At 43.4% G+C, this 26,085-nt stretch overlaps 1 protein-coding gene across 1 annotated transcript in view; it reads left to right on the plus strand.

Moving 5' to 3' along the window:
- Positions 1–783: 783 nt before the first annotated feature.
- basp1 (brain abundant, membrane attached signal protein 1) overlaps positions 784–26,085 on the plus strand; it is a 34,970-nt gene continuing 9,668 nt past the window's right edge. The window contains exon 1 of the mRNA XM_079234510.1: positions 784–872. The gene's annotated coding sequence lies outside the window, so the exon portion shown is untranslated. The remainder of the gene's footprint in view (positions 873–26,085) is intronic.

A 26,085-nucleotide genomic window follows, 5' to 3' on the forward strand; every position in this document is an offset into this window, starting at 1 on the left:
TATGTTAGTATATGTTAGTATATGATATGTTAATATATGATATGTTAGTATATTATATGTTAGTATATTATATGTTAGTATATGATATGTTAATATATGATATGTTAATATACTATATGTTAGTATATGATATGTTAATATATGATATGTTAGTATATTATATGTTAGTATATTATATGTTAGTATATGATATGTTAATATATGATATGTTAATATACTATATGTTAGTATATGATATGTTAATATATTATATGTTTACATATTATATGTTAGTATATGATATGTTGATCCAATATTCTTCCAGGGTGTCACGTGCATTAGTCCGCGCATCAACAAGTTTCCTTATTGGAGCGCAGGGGGCGCGCGCACCGTGAGAGAGATGGAGCAGTTACACTGAAACATGCGCAGGAGAAACGCACCTGCGCGTCCACTGCGCAATTATTTATTAATCACTCAAACCCTCCAGGAAGAAGAGATCTAACTTCCTCTAGTGAACCAGAGCTGCTGTGATAGATGCTATGAGAATATGAATAACCAGTGGAATAATACAGTGGATAAAATATCATAAAGCTGAATGTTTCACTCATACTGACCTTTAAGACGCATTAAATAAAACATAATACAACAAAAAAATCTCACTAAAACAGTCTCCCCTCGATAGAGAAACAAACAATTTGCAATTGTGCATCTGTGGCGCTCGCGTGCGTGCGTGCGTGCACAACCCGCGCGCGTGCACGCGAGGATCGCCAAAGCCTGCGCCGCGCACAGTGAGCAGCACAAGCCGCTGGGCGCGCAGGAGAAGCCGCAGAGAGAGAGCTCATCCGCCGCTACAGACCAGAGGAGCGCACAGGAGCCGCGGAACCACGCGCACGGTAAGAGGCGCGCGCGGGGCTGTTTGCTGCATTAGTACTAAAATAATAAGACAAAAAAGCGCTTTGGAGGCTTTTTGGTCGATATTTCATTGTATTTGATGTATTTTGCATCCCTTTTTTCCTTTTCTTTCCTCCGCCGTCACGTGAGCCTAAAGGTCCGCGAGCAGAAACAGGAGTGGAGTTTAAACTCAACTGGAACATTTTACAATTACAGAAATCCATTCTTCTTCTATTCTTCTTTTTCTTCTTCTGTTCTGTAACAGGCGAGGAAAAAAAATGTGCACGAGCTTGAAAAGGGGTGTGTACCGTCTGAAGGAACGCGCACGCGCTCCATTCACCCTCACGCGCACATTTATTCCCTTTCTCACTTTTATTGAGGTAAAAAAAGGTTCGACTGCCCGTGGCGCGCGCGTCCTCTCACGCGCACCGCGCACTCTTTATCATTTATGATACACCCGAATTTGTGTAGTACTATAATATAACATAATATTATATAATATGATATAATATACAGCAGTAGACAGGAGGAGAGCCCTCTGTCTCCTCCTCTTTGTCTGCGCCGCTCGGCCGCGTGCAACACGGCTCACGCACACGCACGCGCGTCCACACACACGTTCTGCGTCTCCAACCGGATTATGTCACGATTTACATGAATTATTGATCACATATTTCCGTTTTATTGCACCGAGAAGAAGAAGAAGAAGAAGAAGAAGAAGAAGAAGAAGAAGAAGAAGAAGAAGAAGAAGAAGAAGAAGAGGGTGGAGGATGGGGAGCGTGTGTGGGAGGAAGAGGAAGAGGAGGAGGAGGAGGATGAGGAGGGTGATGAAGAGCTGGGGTGTACTTGAATAACCCCCCTCGTCCACGTGCACGTGCATTACATTCACCCTCTCACCCCGCTGCTGCAAGAGGTTTTATTCAAACTTTATTACTCCTCCGTCGGTCGGAAGCCTCGGTTCTTTGTTTGCTGCGGCACGCATGCGCACTGGGAGTAGGGTGTGGATGGGAGAGAGATGCCACCTTGCCTGTCAATAGGATGGAGAGGAGGAGGAGGATGAGTAGGAGGAGTAGGAGGAGGAGGAGGATGGTGGGGTTTTAATTCGAGAAAGAAGAAAAAAATTGATTATGGAAATAAAATGCTTTTTGTGTCGGTGGGGTTGTGTGTGTGTGTGTGTGTGTGTGTGTGTGTGTGTGTGTGTGTGTGTGTGTGTGTGTACCAAGACAAGACCATGTTCACACTCCAGTGATGCTGTTTAGTGCTGAAATAATTCAATATGTCAATTAATTGATTAGTTGATGAAAATAAAATAAATATGAATTCATATTAAGGATAAATAATTTAGAAAATCCTGAATTTACTGATTTTCTCTGCGTTCTAATTTGTAAACTGAATACTTTTTCACTATTGTCTGTCCTTTTATAGACTAAACGACCGATCGATAACTCAAAGAGCCGACAGATCAATCATTAATAATAATAAAGTGTCATTACTTCCAGCTCTAACTTAATATTCAATAATCTGCAGACTTTCTGTTCATCTGCAGATTTTTTTTTGAGGAAATTGTACATTTACTGATTCTGTGAGTTAATGCATTACTGCTGAACGCTTGATGCTGCATGCTGTTGCCGTGCAGAAAGACGTTTTATATACTAAACTTGAGGAATAATTCATTTTTAGAGTTTCATGTCTCGTTTTAGGGTTTCAGATTTGCTTCTCTTTGACCAACGAATACATGGAAATGCTGCTTTCATGTTTCATCAATATATATCTATATATATCATTATGCTGGTGTACGCTGGTAAGTCAGAAGGAGCCTTTCTAAATATTGAGCACATGCTTAGGTACATTTTGTATGTATTACGAAGAAGCCTGTGGCATTGTGGGGACCGTGGTGGAGAGCCCCGTGGCATTGTGGGGACCGTAGTGGTGTGCCCTATGGCATTGTGGGGACCGTGTTGGAGAGCCCCGTGGCATTGTGGGGACCGTAGTGGTGTGCCCTGTGGCATTGTGGGGACTGTGGTGGAGAGCCCCGTGGCATTGTGGGGACCGTGGTGGAGAGCCCCGTGGCATTGTGGGGACCGTAGTGGTGTGCCCTATGGCATTGTGGGGACCGTGTTGGAGAGCCCCGTGGCATTGTGGGGACCGTAGTGGTGTGCCCTGTGGCATTGTGGGGACTGTGGTGGAGAGCCCCGTGGCATTGTGGGGACCGTGGTGGAGAGCCCCGTGGCATTGTGGGGACCGTAGTGGTGTACCCTGTGGCATTGTGGGGACCATGGTGGAGAGCCCTGTCTGTCTGGTTGCTGATTGGCTCTCGTGAGTCCAGTCGGTTCATTCATCCTACTGGACGGAGACAAACAGCGAGAAGTTATGACGGTGACTCATCCACTACCGCCGCTGCTCAAGGTGTGTGTTTGTGTGTGTGGGTCGGAGAGGAGAGACTTGACATACTGTCTGAACACTCAGACGCTGCTCAGCTCGTTTCGTGTCTAGTATCTTTTCTTTTCTTTTTTTTGTCACTTACATTTTTTAATCATTTCAATATATTAACATTAAACACAAATACAAAAATGAGGTTTGTCAAACAACAATAAAGCACAGGGAAAAAAAATATTTTCAAAGGCAGCTGTCTCTACCACTAGTTGGAGCCATTCTGTGAGCGTGGGCGTGTCTAGTATCTTTTCAAAATAAACTTCAGTCTTCACAGGAAGTCATATAAATAATTAACTACCTAGTCAGGGTTAGGAAAAGATGGTGGTTGATATAAAGTTGATGTTCCATAGACGGCATGTTGATATACACTTATTAAAGGCATAGCGTCTTTTCAAAATAAACCTCAGTTTTAACAGGAAGTCAGGTTTAGGCAACATAACTACTTTGGGGTAGAAAAAGATTGAGGTTAACGTTAACAAGTCAATGTTGACTTTAACTTTTATGCGGGATACAAATGGTGTTCTGGGTTTGTTTCAGTGCAGAGAGAGAGAGAGAGAGAGAGAGAGAGAGAGAGAGAGAGAGAGAGAGAGAGAGAGAGAGAGAGAGAAGCTTTGTCTGTCTTTGTGGTTCTCTCAGTGCCCTGATATCAAATACAACAAATAAAACTCTCTTTGTCGAGGCCCATTGAGTCACGTGACCAACAGGATCACTTTCATCCATTTTAATTAAACGCTACGAGGCTCGTTAGCTAGCAGCACAAAGAGGCTCGTTAGCTGCTTCCCTTCACGCGCGTCAGGAAGGTGGAGAACAGGTGCAGGTTTTGTCCTTTTATGAACAGAAAATAAGATCTCTTTGATTCAAACAGAGACTAAATGAGTTGACAAAGTCAGGCCGTGCGGTCAGAAATAGCGCTCCATGGCGTGCTGTGTGTCGTGTTGTGCGACGGGTTTTCTGGGAGCAGGTTGTGTGTTGTGTGTAATGCTGGAAGGAAGAGCACAGCGCGGTTTGGGATGCGACGGCCAGATGCTGCCTGCCTCGCGGGTATGCAGCGGAGTGCACAGACAGCATGAATTATGTGATTGTGTTTGTTTATGGCATGAACACAGAGACTTGTGAGGCTCATCTTGTTCGGAGGGACTAGGAGTATGCTGTGTTTTTTTATTGCCACAACACCAGAAATGTAGCAGTCGATACAAAAGCAGTGAAATAGCATGATTCTCGATATTTGATTTGATACCACGTTAAAAAAAGTGTATAAACATGCACTTATTATCCTTTGCATACTGTTCTTTGCCAATTTATCATAAATTCCTTTTGATCCACCTCAAGTTTCACACCAAAAACTACATTTTACAAGATTATATGCTGATAACGTAATGATGTATCCATCATCATCTTTTTACACTAATTGACCTTCTAATATTGAATACAGCTTGAAAGCATCATAATCTTACTCAATGCAACTTCCTTTAACGTGAGCTGTTAGCACCATTAGCCCACCAGCTGTTAACTAGCTCTGTTGCTAACGAGCTGCTAACTAGCTCTGCTGCTTACTAGCTAGCTGCTAACTGCCGATTCCAACAGGGATATGTTGTCCACGATGAAGCATTATTAGGATCTTCTATCGTCCGCGGTATCAACGGTACCTTCAGTATTGTAGATGCTACAAGCTTTTTATCTCCAGAATATTTATGCATTTCTTTGCCAATTAGAATGTAGCTTTTGTGGGAACAAACAGCTCAGAGATGATCACATGAATGCAAAACACCTCTGATGAGGTGATCCGGCTGCCAAATACCAACGTTGTCTCTCCTACTGCATCTAGCACATCCACCATTCAGTCATCTGCAAAGAGGCAGAACCAATACATTCACCGTGAGGGGTTTCTATTCGTCCGGTCACACAAAGAGTCCCACGATTATGAAAAGAAGCTTCATACTTTTATAGCTGTATCACTGGAACAGCTGTTGCTCCTGAAAAATTCATGTTGTTTGATAGAGCAGCTCGCTGCAGGGTGAAGATGTGAATGTTCAGTGTTTATTTTATGAAGAGCTGCAGGGAAACCAGAAGAAGTTGCTGCTTCACTCTTTTAACCCTGGTCGGAGGTCCAGACTTCCTCATTCCTGCCCGGAGTGAGGAAGTGGGACGTTTCGATTTCATGTCAAAGGAAGCGTGACACCGTGTATTAAATGTCCTTTCTGAGAGTTTCTCTGGTGCTGAAGCGGAGCCGAGAAGGGTTTACGAGGAAGACGGAGGCTCTTTATAGACGTCAGGAACTTTCATTTCCCAGCAACATGGTCGTCCGTTTATAGACATCAGGACGAGTGGCAGAGAGCAGAGTACGTCATGGAGGTCGTGTCCTCTGGGTTCTATTTGGGAAGTTGAATGATTACAGTTGAAAATGATAGGCAGGATTTTTGCAAAAGCCAACTCCTATATTTTTTGGTTCAACATCTTTAAATATGACTTATCATTCCCACAATTATCTGAATCTTGTGGAAGTTGTTTCCAATAAAAACTGTTCATTGAGACTTTCTCTATCCTGTATGTTTCGCATTCGTCCAGGATCACCGGGACATTGTGTCAAGAAAGACGTTGAAAACAATGATGCAAGCGCCACAAATATAACTCTGTTCATCCAGCAGTGTGTTCAGGTCGCGGCAGAAACCGCTTCAGATAACATCTGAACCAGACACCAGGAGGTAGAGATACAAACTACATGTCATTTCATATTGTGACATTGATATATTTTGTTGTAAGGTCAGAGTGTTTACGGATGATTATGTTACTTCCCTCCCTGACAAACCAAGACACGTTCAATATTGCACATAACACTGCCTCGAAAACATGACAACGGTATAAAAGTAAAAAGGTGTGCGAAATGTATATTATTATTACCTCATGGTTAATGTAGGCATCGCTCAGTGGTTGAGAGAATAACATTTTATGTCAACTTTTAGTGGTTTTCTGATGCTACTGGCCCCAGCAAATATATTTTATGCAGCTTTAATGACACTCACATCCATAATTATCCTCAGTTTTTTTCTTTTCAAGCATCAACAAATAATTAATTTTGTGGATACGTGGGTGCGCTAGCAAAATCTGAGCGTGTTCCTTTAATTAATTAATTAGTTAAAGGACTTTTTATCTGGAGAGCGAGATCTGACGACAGCTATCGCTTCAACGTAAGCACTAAACTGGTCTTTGACCCGTTCTCCATGTGTTTCTGCAGCAAAAGTGCATGAAAGTGGAAGTGGAAGTAGAGGTGGAGGTGGTTCTCCCCCCCGTGTCCCCGCCCCCTCAGGTTCGGCGGTGGTGCAACACGTCCTCGTCCTCGGCAGCTCTTCCACCACGAGCGCCGTCTGTCACATCGCGCCTCGTCTTTCGGGAAATTACAGCTCGAACCGAAAGAGACAACGCTCTCTCTCTCTCTCTCTCTCTCTCTCTCTCTCTCTCTATTTCTCTCTCTCTCTCAACCTGTTGTTGTGGTGTAAACGAAAGAGGAACAGATATGGAGCATTGTTCAGGCTTTTTCAAGCTATATCAACACATGCACTTGCAAAAAAACAGGAAGATTTTCATCATGCGTGGTTAAATAATAACTCCGTGCTTCAGGCTTGTTTACCGTAAAACAAAGAAACCCCACCTCTCCTCTCTCGGCATTCCTGTCTCGTGATTTCACACGACTTCAGTTGGAGGCATTTCTGATATTGCATGCAAGAATCAATTATTAACTGCAGGAATGTCCCGATGCAGTGTGAGTTATAGATCAGCGTGCACCTCAGTTAAAGTTCACAGTGGAGCATTCGCCTTTATCAGCGAGGTGGGCAGCAGCCATCTTGTTTCAGCACAAACCTGCAACCATGAACACTGACTATACAAATAATACAGATAATACATACAATGATACACTTATTTTCATAAGAGTAAACTGAGTATACTGTAGATGATTTCACACTGTGAATGAACATTCCAGACAATGACTCTACTTCTCTCTACTGACGACCAGGGGGCGACTCCTCTGGTTGTATAGAAGTCTATGCTTCATGTGTTAAAGCTGCATTCTCTCTCCTGACCACCATGGGGCGACTCCTCTGGTTGTATAGAAGTCTATGCTTCATGTGTTAAAGCTGCATTCTCTCTCCTGACCACCATGGGGCGACTCCTCTGGTTGTATTGAAGTCTACGCTTCATGTGTTAAAGCTGCATTTTCTCTACTGACCACCAGGGGGCAACTCTTCTGGTTGTATAGAAGTCTATGAGCTGGATTATCTGACCAAATGTACTACTTCATGAAAGTTAGTCCTCACATTTTGGTCGCCTAATAAATGTCTTATTCAGAGTTCGGTTGTGCTTAGCTCCGCCCTCTCAGCCCAAAAAAACTAAGGCGGTGAAAAAAACACAAACACAGCGCTATGAGAGCCTTGAGAGTGAACCAGAGCAGTGAAGTTGTGGGCGGGGCCAATGACAGACTAGCTGAAGCTCACTATAAAGCTCCGTATGGACCAATATTCTACACCAAATATACCGTGTTTGGGTTCAAACTGGAGGACACTTAGATGCATAACAAGAACAATGGACAGCTGATAAATGTGCTCAAACAACTTCGTTGTCCTCCGCAGTCACAGTGAATATGCCGATGCTCCTTCAGCATCGCTCAGCATCGTCATCCTCCTCTCCGTCTTCACTCCTCTGGTAACTCTTTGAGGAGTCTGGGAGTAATGCGACGCTACAGCAGAGTTTAGACTCCAAGGTATCTCGCGGCCTCTTCGCGCTTGTGGTCCAGTCCCAGTTCTGTCAGCTCCCATCAACGGGAGGGAAAGTGGCGACGGGAAGAAAATTACAAGAATAATTCTCACTGTTTTTAGTTTTTTTGTCCTCAACTGCGAGACGCGATCGAGGGCCAACACGAGGCTGTGTAGTTATCTGCATGTACGGTTTTATTCTCCAACTCGGTTCTGTCGTTCAACCTTCAATGTATTGTTCTACGAGTAATTCAATATTTGACTATGCCTGATACCTGCAGCAGAACTTTATATTTTACTAATATACTAATATAATATATTATTTGTCTTTTCGAGATTAAAATGAGTCAATTTTTTTTTATTTATGTTTTTAAAATAATATATTTTCTTAAATAAATATATTTTTTCTTTTGTATACTTAATAATTAAACAGTTTGAATTATTTAAAATAAATATAAAACATACATATTATTATTACAACATATTTAATTTAAAATATTAATTTGTAGAGTTTTCGAGTCTTCAAGTTTTAATTAAGTGATTAAATCATACACACTATTTCTGTTGTATTAGTTTTAATATCATATTTCACTATCCCAAAGTTTCCAATAACATAATTAAAATGAATTCTGGTATTATTATATTTTTTGGGATATTATGATGTAGTATACTATAAATATTGTATACAAGTAAGCTTTATTTGTACAGCACCTTTCACAGACCAGGGTCACAGGACACTTTCTCTGCATTTGGCCCTGGATGGGGGGCAGTCAGCAGCCCTGTGGGGGCCCCAGGGGACAGGGTGTCTCTCTCAGGGACACTTCGGCATGTGAGCTATGGGGGGACTGGGGATTGAGCCAACTACCTTGTGGTTGCGGGACAAACGCTCATCCCCCTGAGCTACAGCCGCCCAATGAATACCTTTAATTTAATGTAATTTCATTTGAAATACATTTAATAACAATTAATTCCATTTAATACAAAATATTAAAACTTGTGTTTAATCCATTCAGTTCAAAATCCTGAATAAATGTAATCGGAATTATCGTCGCTATAAATTAATTGCGGCTTAAACATAAACCCACAACAAGCTCTAGCAGATCGACCAATCAGAGGCCGTCTAGCCGTCCAGTCAGCTGCATGCTGGGATGATGTGATGCTGTGTCTCGGCTCTCTCCGCCCCGCGGCTCTTCTTTTTGGGGTTATCTGGAGTTTAGAGTCGACTTTGTCTCCTCGTCTGGTCTGAAGCCCAATGCCGCTGACTGCAGGGCTCTCTCTCTCTGTCTGTCTCTGTTTCTCTCTCTCTCTCCCTCTTCCTCTCTCTCTCTCTCCACTGTTGTGGCTGGGGACAGCGGACGCCCGCCACGTCCAATTTCTCTCCGCTGGCTGCCGACGCGCCGGTGACACGGGGTCACGGGGTCATTTGGAGGGCCGGTTCAGCCCTAGCTCGGCCAGACAAACGGAGGAAGAGCGAGGCCGGGCGGGCGTCTGCGTCTGCACCAGATACGTTTGTCGTGTTCTCAGACCTCAGGCGTTGTTTTGTACTCGTGCTCTCAGTTTGACACTATGGTGGAAAGCAGGAAGTAGATCGTAAACAGGTCACATGACTCGTGTGCGGTTCGTTTATCAGACATTTTGGTTGACCCGTTGTTCCTCCAGGAGAGACACTTTGGCAGGAAGTTTTCATGATTGTTTCCTGTAAGAAAGTACAAAATAAGGAGGGGATGCAGCAAAAGATGTGGATTCTCTTTTAGTTCACTGTTTATACGACTGAGCTGGTAAAAGGTAAAAAAATCATTGTGAGACCGAGTAACTGACCGCTAACCCCGTCTCTGTGAGAGTGGACTTTGGGCCTACTGGGAACTCTGAGAGGGAATCTTCCCCTGCTTTCATGCGGCAGATTTATGGAACGATATTAAAGGCGAATCCGGTGCTTAATGTTCGTGTTTTTTTCTGGCACCGCGACTTAGCCGGTAAAGCGGATCATAAACTTCAGAGAAAAGGTCCCCAGAAAGCAGTCAGGAGTTATGACCCTGGCTCAGAGGCAGGAGTCTGTGATTCACCTAAACATACGACTCAAACAAACACTTATAATATCATAAACAAGACCACCAGACTGGTGTTGCCATGCAGAAAGAAACACAATATGATTTTGTTATTTTCGTGAGCAACACAGATTCCCTATAAGCATGAGAGTTCATCGTTTAAAAAATAAAGCTCATCCTTAAGATACATACGTATCTTCAGCCCACTTTTTTGACCGCAGGAACTTTCTCGACGAACATTTTACCCCCAAAAAAAGGTCTGGGGGGGGGGAGTACTTTCTGAAAGCACAGGAACTCTCTGGGTTCAAATACGCACGGCGTTCATAAAAACAAGGACACGCGCTAGCATAGATTAATTATCTCGGTCTGTTAACATTCAAAGTGCGTTATCGGCTTCTTGATTTATTTAATATAAATCGAGTGGTGCAAAAGTTGCAAATAGATAAGCATCAACCACTCAACAGTTGATCTGCTCTGGTTCCTCTGCCTCTCGTTCATTACGTCCAACGAGCATCGGAGCTAAATGTCGTTGCAAAGAGACGGCGGAATAATTTGTCTAATGTTCCCAGATCGTTAGACCGTTGTGGAAATATGAAGGAACCTTTTAGTCCCAGGACTAAAATGAGCAGGAACTACTACAACACGGCTTCAGTAGATGGTCTCATTTAGTGGAAAACTGCTGACGATAACGATAACGATAACAATAACTAACGATATTGATGTAAAAATACATAACATACACACAATACATAAATACAATAACGAGCAAAAACATGCAAAACAAACCGACAGTCTTTTATAAAAAAACAAAAAACATTTCCAATCAGAGTTGCTCATTTTATTCCCAGAGCTTTTCTCAGAAATGTCACTCGGCTCCGATCCGTTCTGAGAAACCCGCTTTACAGAGGTATCGATTGATGTCGGACCACGTCTGGCTCCGGGTGGGACGCCGAGGGGCCTTCAGGGCCTCCGGGGCTTTTGGGGATCCGTGCAGACAGATGGAGAGGAGGACGGCGTGGGACAGCAGCGCTGCTGGTTGGTGGGCTTGAAGCCGGAGTGCTATCGATCGACACAAGAGACAGAAACCGAGCTGAAAGCAAAGAGAAAGGGAAAATAAATATCCTCTGAAACAATAGCCGGTTGGTTCTAGGAGCCAAAAGGAGCCTCTCTATCTTTAATGTGTGCAGATTGGATCAATATCTACCGCGTTTGCAGCGCTCTCACTGGAGTTGCGCTTCCGGAAAAAGCCGAAAAGCAGTAATTAGACATATCCCTAATCCTAGTTTTCACCCCTGGAAAAAATAATCCCCATCTCTGTCCGGCTTCTGGGTTTCTCATTTCTTTGGAACTCTTTGGTCATTTCAAGGTGACAGTAACATCTGCAGGTTCCTCCCCAATTTTGATGAACCAGGAAGAATTTCATGATGGTTTTGCAATTCTCCTGCAGGTCCTCCGCTACGTATCGTGTAGATGAGGACGACTCGATGCAGACAGCATGTGAATGTGATCAACCCCTTTGGGAACGCAGGCTGAACACTGACGCCACAGATCTCCAACCAGTCGGGAGCTTTTATCGATTAGCTTTGTCTTTTCAGAGCGACACTTTGATGCACCGCGAGAATAACATTGTTACGCTACGTCGTTACGCTACGTCGTTACGCTACGTCGTTACGCTACGTCGTTGCGCTACGTCGTTACGCTACGTCGTTACGCTACGTCGTTACGCTACGTTGTTACGCTACGTCGTTACGCTACGTCGTTACGCTACGTCGTTACGCTACGTCGTTACGCTACGTCGTTACTCTACGTCGTTACGTTGTTGCGCTATGTTGTTGCGCTACGTTGTTGCGTTACGTTGTTGCGCTACGTTGTTGCGTTACGTTGTTGCGTTACGTTGTTGCGTTACGTTGTTGCGCTACGTTGTTGCGTTACGTTGTTGCGCTATGTTGTTGCGCTACGTTGTTGCGTTACGTTGTTGCGTTACGTTGTTGCGCTACGTTGTTGCGCTACGTTGTTGCGCTACGTTGTTGCGCTACGTTGTTGCGCTACGTTGTTTTTGGGGTTATACTTGCATAAACTGCATTTACAGAGAGGTAAAAAATAGAAAAAATAACCAATAGAATTTTTAGAAACCCATGAAATGCTTCATGCTCACCCTCTTAACCTCAACTAGTTTATAACAAGCATGCTAACATTAGCATCTCTTTATGAATGGTCTCTCTTGGGACAAGCCTGCCGCTCATACTGGATACATCTTCTAATTATGGTATTCACAACACTTTGATCTATCATTTGATATTACATGCAACTTGTCTGAAAGTCACATGCCTAATGTGGACTTTACTCACATGACATGCCATACTTTGATGAGAATTTCACACATATCTAGTTATTGATAAGTCCATTATATGAGCGCCTGTTCAGGACCTTCATGTGCCCCGTTGTTCTGCGTGTGCAGTTGAAACCAGACGGGAAAGAAAAGGTACTAAAACGCTGCTGCCCATCATCGATAACATGCAAACACAGCTGAGAACACAGAGTCCTTCTTTCCCTTTAAAACACGGACCATAACACTACACCAGACAAATACTGGTTATGGCACGGTGCACTGCGTTTATTGACTTATTACAATCAGATTAATACAGTGCAGTGTTGTGATTAGGGAATTCATTGGAGCTTAGCATGGCTTCCTGTTATTTGGCTTCTAGTTTGTATAATGACCACGCTGCAGGTACTTAAGGTTTCCACAGGTTGCAAAGGTCAGAGGTGAACTTTAGCTGGTGATTCTCAGCCCGTCCCTCCAGTTTGTCAGGCGGGTGGGCCTTCTCATTGAAATTCAGCAGTGCGTGTGAGGAAAGATGCAGAGACGAGATCACGATTCCTTTGAATGCATGCAGACCGAGTACTTGACAGCTCTTGAAGTCTCCTGTCTTACAAGCGTGTATCTGAGGCTGGGCGGCGGAGGAGGAGGAGGAGGAGGAGGAGGAGGATGAGGAAGAAGAAGAAGAAGAAGAGGAGGTGTGTGTGTTGGGAGGAAGGAATATTGGCAGGAGCCTGTGATGGAGTGGAAGATAGAGCCGGCTGTCACAACAGTTTGGGGACGAGTCTCCTTTGAAATGACAGAGAGGACTAAATGCGTCCACCCTCCCGACTCCGCTGAGGGTCCATTTTGATTTGTGGTTCATGATGTGCACTTTTTATCGCAGCTTATCTTACATGTACAGAGTGCACTCCGTGCTCAAAATGGCTGCCGCCGCGTGGCCTGATCAGACAGACGCTGCTGCGCGGCCCTCAGAGAGGACCGCCGAGCAGCTTTATAGATGGGAAGAAAAAAACCCAGCAAAGGTCAAAACAAAAAGGGACCTTCTCATTAGCATGTGTCATCCAGCTCAACTGAGGCAGGAACTCAAAGTAGATTAAAATGAACGCGCTCATTGATATTCCACGAGGCCGACTGGATAATTGGAAAGCACATTTTGTTCGGACAAACTGAGGAGAAAATGGACTTCACATTAATCTGAATGGTTTATGGAGACGGACGAGTCGCCGACACGTTAATGTACATCCCCGCCGCCCTTGGAGCCGCCCTGTTACACCATGACAAAGCGCTGCCGTTAGTCCAGAAGATGTTTCCTCTCAGCACAGCTGATTTATTGTCGCCTGAGTGCAGCTGACCCAAACAATGTCACCCAATCAGACGTGGCCCACAATGCGTGGCCCAAAATGCACGGCCATTTTTGCACCCACATTACATCACGTGGGTGGATATGTCACTGAAGAGGTCATGTTGAGATGGATACGGCTCTAAAGACATTAAATCCAGCTTTAATTACCTTGAACAAACAGGCTTTGGCTCACATTAGTCGTACATTTTTGTTTGCTTTTTCAGTCACTTTTGAATTAATATGCGCTTAGCAGTTCATGTGAGAGCCCTCAGAAACCTTTTCACAGTTGTATGTTCGACTTTGATGTTGATGTCACGCCTGATTATCTTCCAATAGTGCTAACGTAATAAAGGCTACTTCTCTACTTCTAGAAGAAGCTGCAGCGTAGCCGCGGCTGAAACAGGAAGCTTGATGGAGACCCAACGCCAGAGTCGTGCACTTATCTGAAAAACAAAACACTCTTCCTGCCAATTAGGAGTTAATTTAGCTCGCTAGGAAACCACTAGCGGTAGCTAACAAACTAAAAGTGAGACAGCTGACTAAATTTGAGTGGGGATCAGAGACAAAATAAAAGATAAACTGACCAATTAGTCATGCTGCATGTAGCAAAGCATCATGCTAACTTCAGTTCAGGGCTCCAATCAGAATGCACCTACAAGGATCTCATCCCAATGTAGACCAGTATTACAGAGTGGTGTCCATCCTGCAGCGCACGTCGTAAATTAGGGACTTAATGGTTATCTGACAACTAGGGCTGCAACAACGAATCAATAAAATTGATAAAAACCGATTAGCAAAAGTGTTGGCAACGAATTTCATTATCGATTTGTTGTGTCGCGCAATTTTTACAGCAGTCATAAAGTCGCGGAGAAAAAAAAAAGAGTGGAGCAGAGCAACTGGCCGCCAGCGTGTCTGAGATTGGAGTGAGAGACTGAGAAACGTTTAGATCGTGATCTTAGCAAAAGTAGAACATCTTGGATGTGACGTGTCGAGTCTTGGCCAATCAACGTTAAGATGTCTACAGCGGCTTCATTTCCCTCAAACTTGTTTTTAATGGAAGCTAGTCAGCTTGCTATCACGTTAGCTAACGTGTTTGGGTTGTGTATTGTCGTTAAAGTTCCTTTACAGTTCAGTCTTGCTTGTAGAAAACCGTAACGTGGTGAAACATGCCGTAACCCCCCGGTCTGGTTCAGTTCACGCTGTCACTCATGTGTATGTTTTTAGTGTTAGTCCATTTTAATTTATTTTTTTTAATTAACAGCTCAGGGATGTTCAAGGAGCAACCTGTTTGTGCTTTCTGAACATGTTTTGCACTGTCAGTTCTGTTTTTGAACAAAGGTTTGGAAATGAATGCTTTTTTGCTTTTTTATCCGATTCATCGATTAATCGAAAAAAGAATCAACCGATTAATCGATTATTAAAATAAACGTTAGTTGCAGCCCTACTGACAACCCACAATCCACCAGGAGTGAAATGGTTAAGATACTAATCAAAGCAGGCTTTGCAGACAATCAGCCATTAATAACCGAGAGCGAGGACCTCCAATACGGCGGCCAGACGATGCATCATGCCACAACATTTAACACGAACAAAACAACACACACAACAGCTGATCCGAGACACAAACTATGCTTCTGTGAGACACAATACTGGACACTGTTTCCTGTTGAACAGCAGACGGTGTGTTCCGTCCGACAGGAAGTGAGAACGCGTTACTTCAAGTATGACGCAGGCGCTGTGGACGTGTTAGTACTGAAAACTGATTCACCGTCTAGAGACTCATGGAAACCATCATCATGCACCTTTTATGAGATTATGTAAAAAGGTAGCGTCCCAAAAGAATCATAATCGTGCAAAGACTTCAGGACTCAGGTGCTTTGTGTGTTTTGTGGTCTGCATGATGAACATTTGTAAACTGAGGCTTGTTTTGACTCCTTCATGCAACCTGACCTTGACCAAACATCTGGAAGATGTTGTATGAGACCGGTCACTTTTATGTTTATGTATAAAGACTTACGCCTTCCTTTTCCTTTCATTAGATGCGTTTCCTTTTCTTTTTGTAATACCGTCCTTCACCCAGCTGCCAAGGACTGTTGAGATGAATATTTAATGGGACAGAACATGTAGTCGTTTAAAAGCTGCATTGCACACTAGCCACCAATTTGCATCCCAAAGTACGGAATTCTGTACATCTTTCTTTGCCGTTTTCACACTCGACACATTTCAGAGCAATACAATGACTAATTGTTAAATTAATAGCATACATCATGGCAGAGCTGCTCATGCAGTTCACATGCCACACAAAGTAGATCCTATACTCAACACGATGCCCTTTACTTCCTCACAACTGATGCATACTGTTTGCGGCGCTCTGAAGCAGCATCCGCTGGGGTAGCCTTCGGCTTCAGCACTTCAGCTCGTGTTTGGTTCCCCCTCCAAACCGAGAGACAACAGTAATAAATCGTTTTTTATAAATAAATTGCTCTGGCAGATCCGCTGGTATGAAAACACAACGGGGGTGTTTTGGCTACAACGATTTGCAGCTCTCCTAATTGGGAGGATTCCGAGCGCCTTTTGAAAGACTGAGAGGGCTGCAAGGCGTCGCACCATTTAGGAGACGGAGGGGCACGTCGCCAGACTGGGAACGTTGGGAGGGGTTGGCAGCATCCAGAGCGGCGCTCGGAGGAAACGGCAGCGGCCAGCGTTTCAATTATCGCGGCCTGCATCCAAGCTTTTGGTTCAACGGCCACTGATACGTGAGTGAGTTACAGCGTGGGGGCTGCATTGCTGATTGATGAAGGCCGATGGGGTTCACGGGGAGGTCAGATTGGGAGTTCATTGGTTTTCTGCAGAAAAACAAACATTTTCATGATGTATTTTTTAAAGCGCAACATTAAGCAACGGCAGACAAATGGCAGTTTGCTGGTGAAGAAAGAGTCTCTGGAGTTGGTGGAGCTCCAACCGGAGCGAAAAGGAGAGTGACGGTCATCAGGTGGACACACAAAACACATTTTTTTTAACGTTAATGTTACTGGATGTGTCTGTTTGCTTTAAGTAGCAGTCTTTAGGTAGCAGTCTTTAGGTAGCAGTCTTTAAGCAGCAGTCTTTAGGTAGCAGTCTTCAGGTAGCAGTCTTTAGGTAGCAGTCTTCAGGTAGCAGTCTTTAAGTAGCAGTCTTTAGGTAGCAGTCTTTAAGTAGCAGTCTTTAGTTAGCAGTCTTTAGGTAGCAGTCTTTAAGTAGCAGTCTTTAGGTAGCAGTCTTTAAGTAGCAGTCTTTAGGTAGCAGTCTTTAAGTAGCAGTCTTTAGTTAGCAGTCTTTAGGTAGCAGTCTTTAAGTAGCAGTCTTTAGGTAGCAGTCTTTAAGTAGCAGTCTTTAGGTAGCAGTCTTTAGGTAGCAGTCTTTAAGTAGCAGTCTTTAGGTAGCAGTCTTTAGGTAGCAGTCTTTAAGTAGCAGTCTTTAGGTAGCAGTCTTTAGGTAGCAGTCTTTAGGTAGCAGTCTTTAAGTAGCAGTCTTTAGGTAGCAGTCTTTAAGTAGCAGTCTTTAGGTAGCAGTCTTTAAGTAGCAGTCTTTAGTTAGCAGTCTTTAGGTAGCAGTCTTTAAGTAGCAGTCTTTACGTAGCAGTCTTTAGGTAGCAGTCTTTAGGTAGCAGTCTTTAAGTAGCAGTCTTTAGGTAGCAGTCTTTCAGTAGCAGTCTTTAGGTAGCAGTCTTTAGGTAGCAGTCTTTAGGTAGCAGTCTTTAAGTAGCAGTCTTTAAGTAGCAGGATCATGATCCTAAAGTCAACAGAGAACCTGAAGCTCAGTTGACTTAATTCTTCATGCTTAACATCAGTTTAAGTTTTTTTCATGATCTGTTGGTGTTTTCAACAGCACATTCTGCGCAACCAAGCACGCATTGGGCTGAGAGTCACCAGTTTACACGGTCACTCGTTTACCTACAACACCGGCGGCGTCTTCGGCTGTTCAACGCGTCGACCACCGCTGGACTGTTTGTATTTACCATTTTAAAAGTGAAACCTCTGCGCCTCTCGTGCCAGTGTTGGATCATCTCGTGACTTGTAGCTCGTAACGCGTCTCTGGTGGAACGTCATGTCTGGATGCTAATGTCTTCTAATGGTCTCACTAATAGCACACAGATCTGGTGGTTGATGTTCTTGAACATGTTGACAAGCTGTTGCACTCGGCCGTACTTCCGTGGGAACACTTCACCATCGTGGTTAACGACCTGTTAAAGCCTCTAATAGAGTGTAATCCTGACCTGAAGGGCGCTCTTATATAATAGTGTCAACCATTTAATTCCTCTGTCCGTGCATCGATCTGTCTTCCCCATAACGACGAGTCACTGTGTGTAGAGGAAGCTGCTATCTGCGCACACAACCAGTTCCTCTCCTGTCGAGTCGCCTCTGGACGCCGTGAAACGGAAGAATTAATATCAGACTCTCCGTCACTCGGTCAGGCCGAGCGACCGACCAGAACAAACGTTGTCTCTCTGTGCTCAGCCCGAGGTGTCACATCTATTTGTCTGCTTGGTCTGTGTGTTAATGTGTGTCTGTGTGTGTTTTCTCCCTCTGGCTGTTGAACAGTTTGAACAGAAAAGCTTTTTGCCGGCCGTTCTTTGCATGGAGGTAATTAAACCCATTTGCGGTGCTTTGTAAAAAAAAAAAATCCAAACTCCAGACATTAATTACCTGGAAATCTGACATTTCTTTGGAGATTCAGCCAGTGATTTCTAATTCAAGATAAGTTACGCCAGGTTTGTAATAAAAAAAAAAACAGGTGTGTAAATAAAAAATAATGTGAATATGCTGATACAGCTAAATTATGTTTTGTGTGGTACCTACGCATAGACTTATATACAACCATTTTTGATCATCTCAAGAACATCTCAAAAACATTACAAACTAAGAATGATTTACGTAATGATTCATGTTTTGATCCAGTAGAAAACGCAGAGAATAAAAGGAATCTATAATGCAATCCAGGGATTTGTTTTTCCTCGTGGAGAGCTCTCACTTGAAATGTTTCAATCTAATGAATGTGTTTCAGGAGGAAATGTCCTGTCTCATATGCACATGCTCCACTTTCTGTCCCCAGAGACCCGCAGTGATTTCCCGGAGGATGAGAGTCCTCTGGGAAATTTGCTGCTATTTCTCTTCCATTTTTTCTACTTCAAGTCAACTCAGAACGACAGTACAACATACACGGTATCGGAAGTTTATTCATCGCTTTCTTATCTTAAAAACTCATCCGGACTCAAACCAGTGCTCGCCAGTTTCATATATCCGGAGGATGTAACGGTTTCTAGACTTTCTGCTGTGGAAAGCAAAGTCGTCCTATCGAGGTTCATCAGGTTCATGACGAGCCGGACAGGAAAGAAACACAAGAGTTGTGGAAATGCAGCGGGTCACGTCCAGAGAACACGGTGGAAATCACTTAAACCAAACAGAGAGGGAGGAAAGTGACTCATTTTTGACATATATATATATATATATATATATATATATTTATATATATATATTTATATACATGTCTTCTCCTGCTTGTTTGATTGAAGCATTACCCGTCTTACCGTGAGACTCAGTTTCATGGTTGCATCCAAAGCTGCAGGTCTTATATAGATTTCCCTGCAGCTCCTTCTTATCTTTAGAAAAACTCCTGATGAGAATTTAAATTGAACGTCTGTCAGATTGAGCGAGGTCTGGCCACTGAGAACCCTTTTGTAATGGTGGAGAAAACGTGTGTGCAAAGTAAATAAGATAACTAACAACCAACAGCCTTTTCATTTATTTTCATTTTAGTTATTTAGTTCAGTAGAAAGAGGAAAACTTTTCAACCCTTTCAAACTGACTGGTTTTCTTCTTTCACAGTCACATTACATACAGTGAGTGCTTTATTGCCAAAGCACCACTTTGACCTCTGCTTCTGGTTTCTGTTATGCTGCCGATAGACCAAACTATCTTCTTCTGCTGCTGGATTTTCGAAGGGCAACCGCTAAAAAAGCCTTAAATGTAGAAGGTGGTGCAGATTTGCCGAGACATTTACGAGGTGACGTGGAAGCAGCACCCATTGAAACCACTTCAGAGACAAAGAGAGGCCGAGCAGAGGAGATACAGATCCTCAAAAAGGCCGCAAAAGAATCTGTTATCCACAAATACTGAGGAGGGCTGCGGCGAGAGAAAGTTATGTAAACACATCGTGGAGATTGTTTCACGTCATTTAAACGGCGATTGGAGATGAGGAGCGCGTCAGTAGACCGCGAGTTCAGTCCCGTTCATATTATATGGGAAGTGGAGCTGATGAAGAGGCACATCACACATTTATTCTATTTACAGTTTGAGAGATTCTTCTTTGCCTTTCTTTCTGATTTTCCATTTAGATAAAACTCAAACTAACTCAAAGAAATAGTGAATTTTTTTCAGCTGCGGATTAATACACAGATTGAAGATTCATCTTAATTAACAGTCATTTTAACAAATTTTTATGTAGGAAGCGCAACAACACGTAAAACAACGGTACGTAAAACACCGGTACGTAAAACACCGGTACGTTAAACAACGATACGTAAAACAACGTAACAGTCAGCATCGTCGTGGTAATGCTGGATGCTGCGTCTGTTATCTTCATCTGAATCCTAACTGCATCTGAAGTGATGGTTTCCTCTTTGTATTTACGCTTCATGCTATGTTTCGTGAGAACAGACGAAGGTTCTGAAGACAGGAAACAATCCAACCGGCTACTGGGTGACCTTATTTCAGGGCTGACAACTAGCGTGTCACCGCCTGAACTCCGGTGACACGGTGAACGCCACCCGTCTGTCTGGTACCACAGCCGGTTAAAACAAACAAACACCAAATATGGTCCAAGCCCTAGCTGATGACGGAGGGGAAAAATAACTTTCTCCAGGAAGAGTCCTTGACTCTCATGAGCTGGATGTCTCAGCTGAAGTTTCTCTGCTCAGCTTCCCCGAAAACACAGAGCAAGTTTACTCACTGGGTCACGACGAGGCCACGGTTCTGCTCCCATGATAAAGGACTGAAACTATTCGGCTCGTCAGGCTCATCCATGCGTCCCCGCGGCGCAGAGAGAGCGTATTCTCCAGCGCATGTTCTCCAGCGCATGTTCCCTCACAAACAAGCGCTGACTCATCGGTGGCTCGTTAGCAGGTTCAGCATCAGGACCTGAACCCTGCCTCCTGCAGGACGTTCAGAGTCCAGTGGATCAGATCGATCTCTTCCTCTTCTTCTTCTTCTTCTTCTTCTTCTTCTTCTTCTTCTTCTTCTTCTTCTTCTTCTTCTTCTTCTTCTTCTTCTTCTTCACTTTCTTCTTCTCCTTCACTTTCTTCTTCTCCTTCACCTTTTTCACTTTCTTCTTCACATTGTCCACCTTCTTCTTCTTCCTCTTCTTCACCTTCTTCTTCATCTTCTTTTTCTTCACCTTCTTCTTCTTCACTTTCTTCTTTCTATTATCGTCTTTTGATCAAAAACTAAAATGTTTTCCATTTATGATGAGGTCATTCATACTTTGCAGTTAACCACCAGTTTGTCGCTACAATGACAATATTTACGTCGATGAAAGAACACATTTTTTGGGGGGTTCATAAACAAATGAGCGGCTCCCAGTGAACACTGGTTTAATCCCAGTTAATTCATGAAGCCATCGTGTCTGGTTGGAGTCTGTTAAACGTATCGGGCGTGTACTGCCATCCGTCTTTCTGCTTCCAAAGAGAAACATTTTAAAATGTATTTAAAAAATATATTTTTTAATAATGTCATTTTCAAGGAAATATCGTATTCTGGGACCCTGCACTTTTTCTCACTGGAAGAGACTTCTAAAATCACTTCTATTCGGTTAAAGAAGAAGTAACACCTTTTATTAATGAGATGTGCGTCTATAATATTGTAAAACATTGTGTTGAGAACTCAGGCCTGCGGCCGCGCTGTCTCTTGGAATGAAAATGTTTGGATTAGTTTACACTTCGTGAGGAAGGGCCCCTCCTTGTTTTCTTTATAGCAACCTTGAGGCTGACTGATGGCTGTGTGTGTGTGTGTGTGTGTGAGCACGTACACCCTTGGTACACGCCTGTAAGCACACACACACACACACACACACACGTTTGTACTTCTATACATATGAGGACCCTCATGGTATAATGCATTCTGGGTATTCCCGCAGCGACAGCAGGGTGGGAACACAAGCGCTCTGCTTCTGAATTGACTGACATTGAAGGTGACACAGAAAGTGAAGAAACTTTTTCTGGAAGCATTTTTACCAAAAAGGAAAAAATATAAAAGGTCTTGGGTAGAACCCCCATGGTCTATAAAAAGTTCTCGCTAGAACCCTCTGTATGGATTCTCAATGAAACCCTTGGGATATAAGAGAGTTCTCATAGAACCTCCCGGTGGGTTCTTGATGAAACCCTTGGAATCTGAAGGTTTTTTTTGGTAGAACCCCCTGGGTACGTTATTTTTAGCACCCTATAGAAGGTTTTGGATGCAACCTCTTTTCTGGGTGGAACTTTTCACAGATGGTTCTAGGTATAACCCCTTATGTTGGGTTAATAGTACTTGAAAGGATTCCAAGTAAAACCTTTAACAAAAGGTTATACCGGGAACCACAAAGGGTTTCCTACGATAATTCTCGGTTCTGGTGAGCATCTTTATTCCTGAGAGTGAAGAAGTTTTATTTTCCATTTCTGTTTTTGAGAAGTCTGAAGTTGAACTCCGTTCTGCTTTTGTTTGCATCGATCAGACTGTCCGTCAGTTGGATGGACGATCCTTCTGGATCATCTGAACCCTTGCTGTTCAAATATTTAGGGAGGTGAGCTCACTGTATTCCCTCTTGCTCTCCACGTCACTCTTGCAGAACTCCCCCAAGCGGCACAATGTTCAGGCCTGAGAACCTTTCAGAACCACGACTGACAGTCAATCATTCTCCTTCTGCATGGATTGTATTTATTATGTTCACGGTGTTGGCCGGCTGACAAGCAGCTTTTCTATTCGGCCACACAGGAACATGGCTGCCGGCCAAACGGCGGCGCTTTATTGATTAAATGAAATCAACTCCATCGACTGAGTGGACGGCCGTAAAGTTGGCTGCACTTTAAGGCTGGGTTGTGATTGGTTCATTGCTGCAACACAATTATATTATTTAGCTTCTATTTTCCTGCCACAACCATAACTATACTACCTTCTGACATTGAATCACTTTTGTAGAAATTACTGCCAGTGTCAGATTCTTTTTGAAGCAAATATTGTGAGTAAACGGTTTTGCATTGAGCTCCAGCTGTGGTGGACGTTCACTACGTTAAACACACAATTCTAGGCACAATAATTGTGCGCTTTTTCTGCCGCTTGCATGCTTTCATTCAACGTGATCTCATCACGTCGTGTATTGCTGCTTGTTTTTTTGTGTAGTATATGCACACATAACGTTGTTCTCATACCACGGTTCATATCATATCTTACCAAACCTACTTTGTTAGTTTTAGGTACATTTGTGTTAATGTTTGAACTCAAACACTGTGAGCGTACTCATGCAGCTGTAAAAAAAGTTGCATCACAGGGAAATGGGGAACAAAGCACTTGAGTTCCTCAAAACCAAACAATGCAGAAAAATGCTCTTCTTCAGTGACCAAATATGAAGGATGATTTATGGATATGTGTGTCAGATAAAGAGGAAGCCTCACGACCTGTGCTTCAATGGATTTTACCTTTTGAAGTTAATTATTCTCTAAAGAGCTCCAGTCTCGTCTCATCTCTTCATTGTTCTGCGCGGGTCGATGCAGGAGGTGTTGTTCCAGCTCAACATGGCGGTGTTTACGTTAACCGCTAACCGAGCTGCAGCGTGCCGCGAAGATTGTTCGACAAATGTATCAAACTTATGACAAAAAAACATTGAGCACGATGCAGATCTGAGTGAGAGCGATGCTAAAAGACAGGGTTTTTATTGGACTTTAAGTTAGTTTCACTCTTATTGTGTAAAAGACGTACAGCGTAAAGTTGTTGTGACCCTGAAAGCCAGAGTACTGGATGTCTTGTTGAGATATTGTTACTAAATGGAGATCCGAGAGCAGACTTGGTGCTCTGAATCAGGACAGGAAGTTGCTTTATGCTGATTCAATGGGTTTTTAATAATCCGTCCCCGTGCACCTGCAGCACAGTGAGTCCGTGTTTGTTCTTCATCAACTTCACCGGTTCCGGTCATATATTGACGTTCTACACGGTCTTGTAAACCAAATGGAAATCTATTTCCCCCATGTTTTTATTAATACATGTAGTATAACTGAGGCTAAATGGAAAATATAGACACTCTGGTTCCCAGTCGCTTTAGTCTCTCACTAGTCAACCATTCAGGTAATCGATGCCCTGAGTCATTTGTAATGTGCTCCAATGTTTAAGTTTTAGCTGAAATAAAGAATGAAGATTGTAGACAGTTTGTTGACTCTGGTCGGCCGAGAAGGAAAATAACTTGAACCAATAACGCTTCCACTTCCTTCTTGTTATGTGCTTTAAAGATAAGATCTGGATTTAAAACCAGCCGTGCTGCTTACTTTCATACATGCTCTACTCAAGCTGGTCAGGTGTGAGGAACACACACACACACACACACACACACACACACACACACACACACACACACACACACACACACACACACACACACCTGAACTCTTGACTTTAAATCACAAAGGTTTGAATGAGCCCTGTTCTTAATTTTCATCAGGCTGAATATGGATTGGTAAAAACACACACACGTATATATATATATATATATATATATATATATATATATATATATATATATATATATATATATATATATATATATATATATACATACACTAACAAGTCTATGTTTTCATTGCTGTGCTGTTGTCCGTTGTTTAATCTTCTATTATTTTTTCCATATTTCTCCATTAATGTGTCCAATGAGTCTTTCTCAGGGGAGGATAAATTATACTTTTTCTGCTGAGTCATCGTGAGCAACTCACACACTGTTTCCAGCAAGCAAAGTTTAACACTTCGTTTAGGAACGAGTCCAAAAACACGGACAAGGTTTCAAATGGCATTTTCTTTACGTTATAGAAACATAATTTATTTGTTGTCGCTCGGGAAAAATCCTCTCATCATTTTAAACAACCCTCTGAAAAACCTTTAATAAGAACGATAGAAGAAGAATAAACCAGCCATCCTAGTAGACACACGGCCTGTGAATAACGTGGCCCAGTTACATCAGCTGCTGTCGACTGCAGAGCAGTAGATTGTGGGTATTCTGCCGAAGCCTTGACGGCACCTGTTCGATCAGTAAACGGCGCCTCAAAGCGTGACCTGGATGTGTCAGGCGGCAAACTCTCTGCTCCACGTTCTCCAAGAGGATCGAGGCCGGTTAATCTAAGACGGGGAGAATGTGCAAACTCCACACAGAAGGACCGCCGAGACCGGGAATCGAACCCGGTCCCCCTTGCTGTGAGGCCACCGCACCATCGTGCAACTCCAAATGTAGTTTGACAGAAATATAACTGCTCAAACTGCTGTTTCAAAAGGTCAAGAATTAACTTTTCTCTCTCAGCGAGAGACTTCCCATCCATACAAGCCTCGTCCTCCTCTGCAGACCTCATGGAGGTCACGTGACCGACTGAGGATTCTTTGCAGAGCGAAATGCCACCGAACCCACAGAGGTGGACGTAATCCGTTTTCACTCCTCGCTTTTTGTTTTTGTTTCGTCTGCCGTTGGGTTTCCTTTCGCAGACGGTGAAGCGTTGCGTGAGATGTTTTGTGTTCGGTGATAAACGTCTCAGAGAGAAGCGTCTCGAAGCGCCTTGCTGGCTTTCCTCTCCGCCGAGTGTCGTCCGCTGACTCGTGGGCAGCAGCTCTGTCGGGCGCCATCAATCACCATTTCCAGCCTGGGAGTTTTCCCAAGCTCTGTCAATTTGAGGATTGATCCTCTAAACACCAATGAATATGTGTGTGTGTGTGTGTGTGTGTGTGTGTGTGTGTGTGTGTGTGTGTGTGTGTGTGTGTTTATTTATGCCTCTGAATGTGTGTTTAGCATTAGCTTGAATGCACATGGGTGTGTGTGTGTGTGTGTGTGTGTGTGTGTGTGTGTGTGTGTGTGTGTGTGTGTTCAGCCTCAGGCCAGAATAAGCTGTGGGCAGTCCGTGTGCACTCTGGGTAATTAGACTGCTCCCCAGAACAAAGCCGTGACTTAGTTTGGATCACTTCCTGCTTCGGGACAAACCCCCAAAACAAGCTAGCTAATCCGCTTTATTTGTATTTGTTTTAAACACACCCGCAGGTGAGCACTCAGCTTACTCAGCATTAATATTTATAGCAA

The sequence above is a fragment of the Taurulus bubalis genome (assembly GCF_910589615.1).
Source record: "Taurulus bubalis genome assembly, chromosome: 1".
NCBI lineage: Eukaryota > Metazoa > Chordata > Actinopteri > Perciformes > Cottidae > Taurulus > Taurulus bubalis.